This window comes from Mustela nivalis (assembly GCF_964662115.1).
Source record: "Mustela nivalis genome assembly, chromosome: 11".
In the NCBI taxonomy this organism is placed as follows: Eukaryota; Metazoa; Chordata; class Mammalia; order Carnivora; family Mustelidae; genus Mustela; species Mustela nivalis.
Window position 1 is genome coordinate 76,328,099 of NC_139030.1, and position 15,030 is coordinate 76,343,128.

The following is a 15,030-nucleotide window of genomic DNA, read 5'->3' on the forward strand; positions in this document are numbered from 1 at the left end:
TGCCTCGGCACTGGGGACACTTTGGGCCAAGAGTAGTCGTTGGCATCTGATGGTTTGGAGCGGGTGACACCCCTGTGGGACCCCTCTCCTCCATTGATCCAGAAGTGACATGGAGGCCAATTTGCCAGCAGACAGCACAAGGCCTTCAAGCCAGGAGACTCGGGAGTGAGGACAGGGACCTGAGCCTGGACGCAAGGCCTGAGTGTCAGCAGGAAGGAGCAGCTGCAGGTCAAAGATGTCAGCTGTCACCAGAACTCATCTGTCCCATTGCCCTGGGACAGAATGTGTTCAAGGTGGAGGGATGGTTTGGCACTCTCAAGCTGTAGTCTCAGGAGTGAGATGAGGCAGACACGTCCTTATGTCCCAGGGGCAACACTAAGGCTTCCTGCCTTTGGACTCGGCAGCCCTGCAGACAGGGAGCCAGGGTGCTGGGGTCGTGAGCTCAGACTCAGGGCTGCAGCGATGCCCCGTGGTCAAGGCCCAGACCAAGGGGCTGGCTCTGTGGACCCCATGCCTAGTGTCTGAACTGATTAATGGGCCCACGGAAGTGCCCTCATGGTGTGAAATCCTGGTCTTTCTGCCCCCCAGGGCAGGAGGTTTCTGGCAGCCCATCAAAGGTGGGCATTGGGGCTAACGGGCACATGTGAACACTCAGCAGCGGGAAACACCGGAGATGCTCTAGTACCTACTGTATCCTGCAGGGAGGTGTATCCCCTGTGAGAGGCTCGTCCTCCTAAAAAGCAAGGCAGAGGATTAGTCCTAATGTGGGGCAAGCGCAGTCAGGCCACCCCTCAGCCCCTATGAATAACAATGCAGCCAGAATTGCCCTGGGACAGAGGCCAGAGTACAGACTTGGCTATTTCCGTATCTGGACCGCACCTGATGTATATGTGTAGCCAAGCCTGGAATCAAAACCACCCATCCCTGGGTCCTCAGAGTGGTTTTCCCTGGACTCTCTGGACCTGGTTCGGAGCTCTTTGGAACACTTGGGCACAGCTGAGCCAGAGAAGAACTCTTCCCACTAGCCCAGAATAGGCTCCAAACCAGCTCTGAGAGTTCCAGGCACTCAGGACTTCTGCAGTAACTGAGGATGAAAGGTCCCTTCTCTTCTTGTCACCAGTTTAAAACCTCAGGGTCAACGTAGATGCGCTAGGAGGCGCACTAGGAATGCCGGCTGGAAGGAGGGCTGTGGGATCTGTTTTTCACTGAAACAGTTTGGGGTCTGGTGGTTGGCCCAGCCTGGAGCTGGCCACCAGCATCCTCTGACCTGGACTCTGGAATCTCCCATTAGCAGGAACGCCCATAGGACCTGCTCTGGGGGAAGCTGCACCACTAGAGGGGCCTTTGGTCCCAGTAAAGTATCTCTGACCTGATGGTGTTCTGAGAGGGGTTCTCCAAGATGGCTGTACGTGGGGTCACTGCTTGCCAGCATGGTCCGTGGCTCACGGCTTCAGAATCACCACGAAGCTTAAGATGCAAATTCCTGGGTCCCTGGCCCCAGATGGCAATCTCTAAGGCTGATGCCCAGAAAGTGGTGCATTCTACAAGCTTAACAAGTTTTTGAGGTGACAATTTTTGCCACCATGAATTCTGACCTCCACTGCCCTTTTACAAGATCCACTGCTTATCTTCTGACAAGGGAACCAATCTAACTACTGTGGTGAAGCTTGCAACTTAATAACAAGAGCTTCCCAAGCCCTGCAGGGTGACACAGCACACATTTGTGGTTAGCCTGACTTCCAGGCTCTTTTGTTTGGCCGTTTCATGCGTTCTTTTTTATTTAAGCATTTATTCAAATAGAACCAGCTTTCAGAAACAATGATAAGGAAGGAAAGAAGGTGTTTCCAGAAGGAAAAATGAGACCAGGAGGAGAAAGCAGCTGGGAATGGGGGTGGGGAGGGCTGGGAGGAAAAGCAGCAGAGCTGGGGGTTGGGAGTTGGTGGACAAGTGCAGGACCTTGAAGAGAGGGGCAAGTGGAGACCAGCTTAAGATGCTTTGTCCCAAGTCAATCTTGAGAGACCTGAGATGTCTACATTCGTTTTGAAGCTTTCCTTGGATGTTGGTCCGGTAGTGTATTTGAATGTGAAATCACCCTAAGGTGGCTGCCAGGCACCCCCCTCCCCTGTTGTGTCTAGGCTAGGGGCAGTTGCAAAGAACAAGGAATCCAGAATAGTGCCAGGTCTGGGGTAGACAGGCTTCATTGCAACGGCTGCAGGGAAAAGCAGGAAGTGAAGGCAGTAGGGGGCCCAGAGCAGAGGACCAGAGGCCCCAAGAAGGCAAGAGAAGCAGCCACATCCTGAAAGAGGCACTGTGGTCACCCAACATCTAGGTGGAGACAGGAAATAGGGGAGGTGGCTGGGGGCATGTCCCTTGTACCACCCCGCCCTTCCCTGTTAGTGCTTCCAAGCCTCAGGTTCCACCCATCCAGGCTTTTAAGGGGGAGCTGTGCAGTGGGGGTGACGAAGAAGAACCACTGTACCCAAGGCAGGAAAGGCAGACGATATGGACAGGGGTCAGAGGAGTCTCCTCTAAGCTCCAGCTGCTGGCCTAAAATGCCTAAAACTAAAATACACCTTGCACTTGATGTAGTTTTGGAATGTTGGTGAGGTCCAGAGCTGGAGGCCAAGAAAGAATTCTTGAGATGTCTTTGGTGCAAAAAGGTGGCTTTATTAAAGCACGGGAACAGGACCTGTGGGCAGAAAGAGCTGCCAACCTGGGATTGTGAGGAATGACCGATTATACACTTTGGGGTTGGGGGAAGTAAAGACAAAGGAATCCATGAAGCCATTGTCTTACTCATTTTTCCCCTGGTCTCAAGGGGGCCACTTGCATCTCTGGAGCTATCTAGAAAAGGGAATGCCATTCAGCAAAGACCCTCTCAGCAGAAGGTTCCTTCAGGCAGTGTGCCAGCAGGTGTTTCTGTTGGATAAGACCAGAGCTGAGATGCCTCGGCACTGGGGACACCTTGGGCCAAGAGTAGTCGTTGGCATCTGATGGTTTGGAGCTGAAGAAGACGTACAGGATACCCCAGGCCTAGCTATTGTCAAGCTAAGGTTGTTTTTCCCTCTAGGAAAGCATTAACATTAAGACAGTTGAGAGCTTCCTAAAGGAAATTATACCCTGCCGGCCTTTAGTATTTGTCAGTGGGCTGCAGGCTACAAGGACATCCAATTTGAGGTATATTTTCCTCCAGAAGTTAGGTCATTGCCAAGAATGCCCCCTTCCTGCAAATCACCAAAACAGCTGCAGACTGAGACCCATGTCCTGCAGGACAGCGATCTCCATAAGCCAACCACTGGGTCTTCCTCCCCTCAGCTCCACGGCAGCCAGGAATGCCCAAGGAATGCCACACACACCCCACTTTGGGGAAGGGTGTCTGCAGGGACTCAGCTGTGCCCTGTCCCCAGCCCACCCTCTGCTCCCCCATCATACTGAAGAATTACACCCACTCCTGATCCCCAGGAAAGAATCCCAATCCTATCGAGCTGTCATGGTCCATCCACCTAACTTCTTTCCATTGACTGTTTCATGTAGATATTTCACAGAAGTCATTTCTTGAGAACCACTAAGCCTGGTTTGGGCTTTATTTCTGCAGGAAGAACACCTACCCTTAGCCCCAGAGTATATAAAACTTTCTTTCACAGGCAGATTACGGAAGGTGCCCAGCCCCAAGTTACTCATGTTAATTCCTTAGCAGGGAAGAAGTGTCATTGATCCAACCATGCATGCAGCGTGTCTGGCACACAGTGGCCACTCAATAAAGCGAAGTCATTGACATTGTCTGAGATTAGTGGGCATTCCTAGCCCTTTCCTGCACTGTCCCAGGTCCTCCCTCACCACCCTGCCTGTCGGTGGTCCATGGAGCTGAGGTCCCATCAGGCTCCATGCTTCAGCCTGGTCGCAGCACAGATGACCAGCTTCCATCAGTCTGGCCAGAATCCACTACCTGACTAAGGTTAGGCACGGGGATCCCCAAAGAGAACGTGACCTCAGCCCCACCCAGAGCAACTACGTGCCCAGAGGAGTAGACGATGGGGACCTGTGGGCAGGTCATGGAGATCGCTGTCCTGCAGGACATGGGTCTCAGTCTGCAGCTGTTTTGGTGGAGTTCCCGAGACCCAGCCTCCTCTTGTTCCTTGTTTTCCTGGATGTAGTTTTCATTGTGGGAAACCTTTCTTAAAAGGAGAGGGAATGCTCTCTCAGAAATACTCACAGCAAGGCAACATCCCTACCTCACTTCCCCACTCCACCCCTCCCCCAGCTTCCTGGGGTGGAAATTCGTGATCTAGCCCAAGGTCCAGCCCCAGTGACATTCCAGACAAGAGGCAGGAAGTTGGCAAACAGCCACAGCACTTCAAAGAGTTGGCCCACAATTTACTGGCTCTGCCTTTAGGTGGCATACATGCAGAATGGGCTGTGTGTCCTCAACTCCACTGGAAAACCACCATCGCCCAGGTTTTGCAGTATCTTCCCTGTTGTCCCCCCACTTCTGTCTTGCCAACCCCCATCCCAGACCCTATTTCCTGAACAGCAGCCCTACTGTGCCTGTTGGAACCCTGGGATCCCACTGACTCCACCCTCACAGTGAAAGCCCCGGGTCCCACCTGGTGAAAACTCCTTAATATTTCTCCTTTTTGCTGGATCCTCTGCACCTCACTCTTCCCCTTCATTGTTCCCTGAGCACCAGGGACTCCTGCTCAAAGCCTTTCCAGCAACAGTTCCCTGTTCCTGGAAGTTTCCTTCCCCTACAAATGCCCATGGTTCGCTCTCTCATCCTTAAGGCGTTTTACTCAAATCTCTCCTTCTTGGGGAAGTTTACCCAGCCTTGCCCCTACCCCTGCACTCCTGCCATCACCTGACCCCTCTCACTCCCTCTAACCTGCTTCCTTTGTTTCCCTACAGGGACCCACTGATCATGTTCCAACACAAGCTGTCCTTTGTTTATTATAATCCATGTCTGTCTCTTGCCACTATGCCGTAAGCTCCTCAACGACAAAATTTTTTGTCTACTTTGTCAGTATACCTCTGTCAAGCTTAGAAGTGCTTCATAAATATTTGTAGAATGAATGAATGATTCTATTCTCCCAGGTATCCTGAGCCAACTGGCCGGTGGATTCCAGAGCTTCCCTGAGCAGCATCTTGCCTCCTTGTCCCTCTTCCTCGTTCATTAATGGGGGTCTCCCTCCTGAGTACCCAGGCCAAGACTTCTTGTGGTAAGTTAGTTTTGCCCCAAGATTTCTCCTGCAAAAACTTTCCCAGAAGGGGACAGATGAGCAGACTCAGCTACCATGCAAAACACTTCATCATCGAGAGACTTGCCAGTTCTTCTGGCCACAGACAGAATATGGGGCCATCTCAGGAACCTTCTGATACCACCTTCATTTCCGACCCCAGTTTAGAGACTGTCGTCTCAGGCTTTTCGCCTACAGATTCGGAAGAAAGAACAAGAGGCTTTAAATTTAATAAGCTTAGCTGCTGCGACTCTGATTTTTACTTAGGAAGGAAATGGATTAAGAATTCAAGACTCCTCACCCCATCTACTGAGCTGTGTCTACTCTTTGATTTCAAAGACCAGACTGGTCTATGATCCATGCTGGATATTTGGCATGAGGTCCCAGGCTCTTAATGGGTCTCTTCAGATACCAACACTACTGAGAGACAGGTGTGAGACGTGGCCTCGAGATGGGCAAATTCCCATTGTAAGTGGCATGTGCTATGATCTGTCTGACATTCTACCTTTTAGCTCATTCCTTGCCTGTGGAGCAGTCATATCCCATTCTTACCTGTGCCCCACCTCCAACTCTCCTACCCCAACATTGCAGCACCCGGAATTGACCCACTCTTTCCAGTCCTGCCTCCAATTTCTGATCTTTACAGTCTGGTCATGGATTGTTGCCACTCCTCGTTAAGTCTTCTTCTTAACTATTCCCAGGAAATGCCCACCTCACCCTAAAGAAGCAAGAAGAGGAAACTAGGAGTCTTCTTATGGCTTCCTTTAGTTCAGAATTGTTTAGCACCCCTGAGCCCACTAAGCCATGGATTCCATGGCCATCTGGAATGCTGAGTATGTGTAGAAAGTGAGAAGGGGAATAGGTTTCCATATGCCTCCACTCCTAAAAATTCCCAGAAAAAAATATTTTTTTATAAATGCCTAAAATATGATACAACTGTTCATGGAATCAACTAACATGAATCATAGTTCTGTTTGTTCTGAAACTATAAAAATCATAATTTTTCATGACGATAGAAATAAAAACCCTAATTTGTCCAGCAAATACTTTTAAAACAATTGGATATCCACATGCAAAAAAAATTAAAAAGGAAAAAAAAGGAACTCAAACTCATAATCTCATACCACATACAAAAATTAATTTAAAATGGATCATAGATTAAATTATAACAGGTAACATGGGAAAGCTTCTAGAAGAAATACGGGGCAAAATATTTGCCCCTGTGGTCAGCAGGATGACTTCCCAAAGATGCCCATTCCCTAACCTTGAACCTGGAATATGCTAAGTTATATGGCAGAGCGACTTTGCAGATGTAATTAAGGTTACAGACTTTAAAATAGGGAGCATATCCAAGTGGGCTTAATCTAATCACAAGATCCCTTAAATACAAAGAACTTTCTCCAACTAAGCAGAAGGGAAAATTAGAGATTCTAACTGTGAGAAGGATTCCACATGCTTTTACTGGGCGTGAGGGTTAGGCACTTAAGTGTGAGTATCAGAGAGAAGTCTCTAGGAGCTAAGGGCAGCCCTGGCTGACACCAGCAAGGAAATGGGGACCGTGGTCCTATAACCTCAGGGAACTGGATTCTACCACCAACCTCAATGAACTTGGATTCTTCCAAGGAAATAGATTCTTTTTGATCCTCTCAGCACAAACCCAGCCAACCAAGACCTTTGTTTTGACCTTATGAAAACCAAAGCTGAGAAACCAGCCAAGGAACCCACATTTCTGACCTCTAGAAATGTGAGATAAGAAATTCATGTTGTCTTGGGTACCCTGGATGGTTCAGTCAGTTCAATGTCTGCCTTCAGCTCAGGTCATGATCCCAGGGTTTGGGATCCCAGCATCCTGGGTCCCACATCAGGCTCCTTACTCAGCAGAGAGCCTGCTTCTCCCTCTGCCTGCTGCTTCCCCTGCTTGTGCTCTCCCTCTCTCTCTTCTTCTGACAAATAAATAAATAAACAAACACATAATAAAATCTTTTTTTAAAAAAAAGAAGTTCATATTGAATTATGCCACTCGATTTGTAGTAATTTGTTATAGCAATACTAGAATATTAATAGAGATATTGGGTTAGACCTACCTAAAGATTTTAGGTAGGACATAAAAAACATGAACTGGGGACACCTGTGTGGCTCAGTCAGCTAAGTTGCTTTTGACTCAGGTCATGATCTCAGGATCCTGGTATCTGCTTCTCCCTCTCCCGTCTCCACCTCTCATGCACTCTCTCGCTCTCTTTCAAATAACTAAATAAAATCTTTAAAAAAAAAAAAACACATGAATCATAAGAGGAAAAAATGTATATACTGAACTTCATCCCAATGAAAACCTTCTGTTATTTGAAAGATACTTTTAGGAAAATAACAATGACCAATCAAACCAAGACCAGAAGAAAATTTTTACAAAACATGTATCCAGTGAAGGACCTGAATCCAGAATATACAAATAAATCTTACAACTCAGTAATTAAGAAGACAAAACACCCAATTTTTTAAAGGGGGGGGGGGCCAAAAATTTGAACAGATGCTTTATCAAAGAGATAAATAAATGGCAAATTAAGCATATGAAAAGATGTTTAATATCACTGGACATCAGGGAAATGCAAATGAAAGTCCCAGCTAAATAGCATTACATACCTGTCAGCACGGCTAAAATTTAAAAGACTGACAATACTAAGAGTCAACAAGAATGCAGAACAAATAGAAATCACATGCGTGGCTGAAGAGAACACAAAATGATACAGCCATGCTGGAAAAGAGTTTGGTGGTTTTTATAAGATTAAACATACGCTTATCATTTGATCCAGCAATCCCCCCCCCCATAGTTATTGAAATGAAAGCGCAGGCCCACAGAAAGACTTGTACATGCATGTTCATAGCAACATTATTTGTAATGGACAAAAACTAAATTGAGAAATATCCTAAATGTCCATCAACCAGTGAATTGGTAAACAAATTGTGGTACATTCATGCAATGGGATACTACTCAATAAAGAATAAAGTATTGATACACACAACAACATAGATGAACCCCAAGAATATTCTAACTGAAGAAAGCCAGACTCAAAAGGCTGGTGTGTTAGTTTTCCAGGGTTGCCATAATAAAATATCACAGACTGGGTGGCCTAGACAAGAGAAATTTATTTATTTTCTCACAATTCTGGAGACTGGAGGTCTAAAATCAAGGTGTGGGTAAGGTTGGTTTCTGGGAAGAACTCTCATCCTGGCCTGCTGACAGCCACCTTCTGGGTGTGTCTTTACATGGCCTTTCTTCTGTGTGTGTGTGTGTGTGTGTGTGTGTGTGTGTGCATGTGTGTGTGTGTATGTGTGCGTGTAGAGAGATTTCTGTTGTCTCTTCTTATAAGGACTCCAGTCTTATTGGGTTAGGGCTCACTCATATGACCTCATTTAACTTTGATTATCTCATTGCAGGTCCTATCTCCAAATATGGTCATATTCTAAGGTACTCAGGGTTAGGATTTCAATATATGAATTTGGGAGAAAAAAACACAATTTAGTCCATAATAGATGGTAATGGGATAGTTTCATTTATATGATGCCAATTGGATGACCATCTAGAGAAGGAAAAATGGGAAGAACAAAACACAAATAGATAGTGGCCCTGGGCTGGGGGTTGGGGGATGAGAGAGAACTGACTGCCAGCAGGCCAGAAGGAACTTCCTGGGATAAAGGAACTGTTCTCTGTTTTGATCATATTGGTGTCATAAACCTCTCCATATTCATCAGGACTCAATGAATCTACATCTAAAAGGGGTGAATTTTATTGTATGTAAATTATCCCCCAATAAATCTGACTTCAAAAGAAGTCAGAGCCCCCATTTTGGTTCCACTTGGCCCACGTGGTTCCTTAAATTTGATCATTCTTGTTACGTTTGCTTTTGACAACAGATGAGTTTTCTAGAGTTTTTCTGCCAAGTCTTCTGCAGTGAAAGACCCATTTAAAGGCAAAATACCCAGAAGAAGGCTCTGTGCCTTTAAGATCCCTACAACTCAGGATAATGATTTAGAATGAATTGCCTGCTTTCCTTCCTCTCATCCCAGCTAAGAGTTCATCATCAGATGAACGATCATCAGATGAATGATTTTTAATCGTAGATGACGATTAAAAAAAAAAGAACAAAGCCTATCCCATCTTACATCTTCAGGTTCCCTGTATTTTACCAGAAAACAATGGTTGAATTCTGTAACGTAAGGACATGTCAGCTGCCATCCTCAGAAGTGCTGACAACAGAGACCTCAGAAAACAAATGAACACTCATCCCAGACATCTCTGGCAGCAGTTACCCTTTGTATAGAGATGAGAACTGCTCAGTAAGAACAGATGGGGGAAAAAAGATGTGAACAGCATCTGCCCTAGGGCATTCCTGCTTCACTTTACCATTCCAGGTCTCCCACACAGCTCAGTGAAATTCAGAAAACACCCTAGATTTAAGACTCTCCAATCCTGATGTTCTACCTAGATAGAACAACCTAGTCACAACCCACTGTATTATATGTACTGGGCCAACTGCCAGAGGTAGAGTAAGTGCAAGAAAGAGATGCTAAGTCAGTCTGCTTATCATAATGAGCAGTGAAAATTATGAAATTTTTTCACTTTTTCTCCTTCTGGGATCCCTATTATGTGACTGTTGGAATGTAAAATGTGAAAAGTGAAATTCTTTCACTTTTTATCGCTACCATATTATATTGAGTCAAGGACACTACAGATTGTAAGGAAGGGAAAAAAGTTACAAATTAAACTATGCCACAATTATTTTTTATTTCTTAGGAATTGTAGTGTGTATTTATTCAAGAAGCTTTTAAACTTATTTAGACAGATTCTTTTTTATCCCATATCACCTATGAGCCAATAAAAATATAGATGCAAAGAAAATTGATTGGTTAAGGTGTTTCTTAAATCTATTCCTAACTTTCTTGAACCATATTTCAAATCAAAGTCATCAGATTCCGTGTTTTGCCAGGCTGTCTTTCTTGGCCAAGGTTAGCGAATGTTTTCTGCAAAGGACCAGATAGTAACTAATTTGGGCTGTGGAGGTCATGCACCTACTTGACACTGCTGTGATGAGAAACAGCCATTGGTAATACTTAAATCAATGGGCATGGTCCAAAAAATCTTTATGGACACAGGAATTTGAATGTCATCATTTTCACATGTCATGAGATATTCTTCTTTTGTTTTTTTTTTCCGACTATTTAAAAATAGAAAAAACATTCATATTTATAGGCTATGCAATAGCAGACTGTGGGCTGGATTTGGTCTGTGAGACTTAGTTTGCCAACCCTTCTTCTATACTGTCAGGAACATTGGTAATGCAGTCTATCTTTTTGAATCATATGCTGTAATCTCCAGGGTTGTTCTGAAACAATCCATCTTGCAAATTTGGATGCTGGGAAACATTGGTCAGGACAGACTGGGTTATGGTGCAGTAACTCTAAAATCTCAGTGGCTTAGAGACTGCCAGAAAAATGACAGAATAGGAGCCAGGCTCACCTCGTGCAGGGTAATCCCCTGGAGAACACCCACATTAGCATAAATAACCCAGAAAGCAACCTGAAGAGTGGCAGAACACTCCCTGCAGCCAGAGGTAGACAAGAGGCCACAACAAAGTGGATCCACCTCCTCCAATCACTCTTGGCAAGATCCCATCAAAACAGTGCTACAAGCCTGGCAGTGTGGAAGCAGCCCAGACAAGGGCCAACACCACTCCAAAGTGAGTCCTGCTCCAGGGAGAGGAGAAGATAAACACACATCAGTCTGACTGTGGCCCCTGCAGTGGGCTGGGGGCAAGCAGCTGATCTAACTACGGGCCCCACCCACCAACAAAAATTTCTCAGGGGACAACACAGGAAAAGTGCCCTGCAGCTTGGTGCTACTTCATCTCTGGCAAACACCTGGTCTTACTCAACTCAAGCCCAAGGCAGCCCCAGACTGGCCCACTAATACCACAGGCACCAGACTCTGCCCACAACAGGCAGAGAACCATTGCAGGCTACACTGAAGGCAAACACAGCTTCACCACAATGGTAGGTCACCCCTGTAGCAACACACATAGGAGACATCCCTGAAGCACAAGTTTCTGGTGAAAAGAAGACATTGCACTGTGGGGTACTACAGGACCTCTTCTTCATAAAGCCACTACTTTCAAGTGTGGGAGATATAGCTAACTTTCCTAACATGTAGAAGCAGACACAGAAATAGGCAAAGTAAGGAGACAGAGGGAACTGTCCCAAATGAAAGAACAGAACAAAATCGTAATAAGAGACCAAAACAAAATGGAGATAAGTAATATCTGAGAGTGAATTTAAAGTAATGCTCATAAAGATACTCACTAGAATTGAGAAAGGAGTTAGGACCTCCATGAGACCCACCACAAAGAGATAGGAGACCTAAAAAAAGAAGCAGTTCGAGATAATGAACTCACTAAATGAAATTAAATATAGATCACCTGGGTGGATGGAACTAGAGGGTATTATGGTGAGTGAAATAAGTCAATCAGAGAAAGACAATTATCATATGATCTCCCTGATATGAAGAATTTGAGAGGCAAAGTGGCGGGTTTGGGGGTAGGGAAGGACAAAATGAAACAACGTGGGATCGGGGAGGGAGACAAACCATAAGAGACTCTTAATCTCACAAAACAAACTTAGGGTTGCTGGGGGGAGGGGGAGTAGGGAGAAGGTGGTTGGGTTATGGATATTGGGGAGGGTGTGTGCTATGGTGAGTGCTGTGAAGTGTGTACACCTGGCGATTCACAGACCTGTACCCCTGGGGCTAATAATACATTATACGTTAATAAAAAATAAAAAATTTATTTAAAAAATAGATCACCTGGAATAAATAGCAAACAAGAGGGAGCAGAAGAACAAATCATCAACCTGGAGGACAGAGTAATGTACACAAGTACACAAAATGATTATAGACCCAGGGAACTCAGTGACACTGTCAAGCATAACAGTCACATAATAGGGATCCCAGAAGGAGAAGAGAGAGAAAAGGGGAAGAAGATTTATTTAAAGAAATAATAGCTGAAAATTTCCTGAATCTGGGAGATGAAAGAGAAATCCAGATCCAGGAGGCACAGAGAGCCACCAACAAGACCATCCCCAAAAGGTGTACACCAAGACACAAAGTAAATACAGTGGCCCAAAGTAATGATAAAGAGAGAATTCTAAGAGCAGCAAGAGAAAGGAAAGCAGTTACATACAAGAGAAGCCCCATAAGGCTACCAGTGGATTTTTCAGCAGAAACTTTACAGGCTAGAAGAGAGTGGCATGATATATTCAAAATGCTAAAAGGAAAAAAATCTGCAGCCAAGAACACTCTACCGTAAGGCTTTCATTCGGAAGAGGAGAGATAGAGTTGCCCAGGAAAACAAAAGTTAAAGGAATTCATGACCAGCAGCAAAACCAGCCATGTCCCCATCACACAAAATGCCACAGGCCTGTGGATCCCAAATCCACAGTCCAGCAACCCTCCTGCCTGAGTCAGCATGTACTGCTTGCCACCTGCTCAATGCCAAGTCAACACACCTTCACCTCAGACTGACAAGGACTCAAACTGACACTCTTCCCCTCAAATTCCAGCCGGTGTACTCAAGTTTATGCATAAAAAAAGTGGGCATAATTATAACAGCAGAATGAAGCAACCCGAATAGTGACACTAATTCCATAGGCTCTACAATGGATAAAAGGAGTGTTCTAGGCTGGAACATTAACAAACACATCAAAGAACAATACATACAGCATGATTCTGGTTAATTAAAGAAACAAACCCAGAAAAAATAAAACGATGAAATCAGAAAGGGAGACAAACCATAAGAGACTCTTGATCATAGGAAACAAATTGAAGGTTGCGGGAGTGGAAACAAACTAGGATGGGGGGATGCGGTAACTGGGTGATGAGCATTAAGGAGGGCACATGATATAATGAGCACTGAGTGTCATATAAGACTGATAAATCACTGAAATCCACCTCTGAAACTAATAATACACTGTATGTTAATTAATTCTATTTAAATTTTTAAAAAGAACCCCCCCCCCAAATAAAATAAATAAAATAAACTCTCAATGGCTCAAAACAATAGTTTATTTATCACTCATGTAAGGTCCCCTGAAGGTCAGGGCTACTTTCTAGGACAGCTGTCCCTCATGCAATGACTCAGCTTTACCTCTTCAGATAAACACATAAACCTCAATATTGGGAAGGGGCAAGAATGTGGGAAATCACATCTTAGCTCTTAAATCACTCTTAAATTAAAACAAGATGTGTTTTCCTCTGGAAGTGACATGTTTTGGTTTTCATTGGCAAAACCAATCACATGGCATTGTCATTTGTCAATATATCTACAAAGTCATTGACATTGTTACCTCCAAAAGGTGGAATCTAATTCCCCTTCCCTTGCAAGTGACTAGACTTGTTGCCTCAGTGCTCACACAGGGAATGTTGCAGAGGTTGTCCTGTGTGACTTTCGAGGCTAGGTGTCTTACTCTGTTCGGGCTGCTAGAACTAGATAGCACAGGCTGGGAGGTTTCTGAACAACATAAATTTACTGCTCAAAGATCTGGAGGCTGCAAATCTGAAATCAGGATGCCAGCATGGTTGGGTGAGCACCCTCTTCTAGGTCACAGTCTTTATGTGGTGCCTTCATATGACAGAAGTGGCAAGGGAGCTCCCTAGGGTCTCCTTAATAAGGGCTAATCCCATTCATGAAGGCTCCACCCTCATGACCTAAGCACCTGCCAAGGCCCTACCTCCACATACCACACATTGGAGATTAGTTTTAAATATAGGAATTTTAAGGAGACACAAACATTCAGTCAATAATACAAATGATTGAGCAATATTTCTGAATTTTAAAAAACATTAATGCATCATAAACTATAGTTACAGTGACACCACTAGGCTCAATCTAAGCTTTACTCATTGAAATATGCCAGACTCAATTGCCCAAAAATGGTCCTGTAACCATACATGTATATATGCAGAAATGGGGATGCCTGGGTGGCTCAGTCATTAAGTGTCTGCCTTTGGCTCAGGTCATGATCCCAGCGTCCTGGGATCGAGCCCCGCATCAGGCTCCCTGCTCAGTGGGAAGCCTACTTCTCCCTCTCCCACTCCCTCTGCTTGTGTTCCCATTCTCACTGTGTGTCTCTCTCTGTCAAACAAATAAATAAAATCTTTATATACAGAAATATAAATTTCTCTATACACACATACACTTAGCCTTCCATACTGCGTATATGTTATAGAAATGTCTATCACTCTTTTTTCCTGTTGCTAAAAAACACATAACATTAAAATTACCATCTAAGCCATTTTAAGTGTACAGTTTTAAAACATCAAGTATATTCATATTTCTGTAAAACAGATCTCCAGAACTTTATCATCTGAAAAAAAAAGTTCATTTCAAAGTTTACACCCATTAAACAACAACTCCCATTTTCCTCCTCTTCCCAGTCCTAGCAACACCCCCCCCCCACTAATCACCACTTTATTCTCTGTTTCTATGAATTTGACTACTTTAGATACGTCATATTAAGTAGAATCAAACAGCATTTGTCTTTTTGTGACTGGCTTATTTCTCTTAGCACAATGTCTTCAAGGTTTATTCATGTTGTAGTTTTGATGGGATTTCCTTTTTTTTGAAGGCTGAATGATATTCCAACATATGTATAGATTACTTTTTTTTACCCATTCACCCATCAACGGGCATTTGGATTGCTCCCACCTATTAGCTATTGTGAATAGTGCTATGTCCATGACCATGCAAACGTCTCT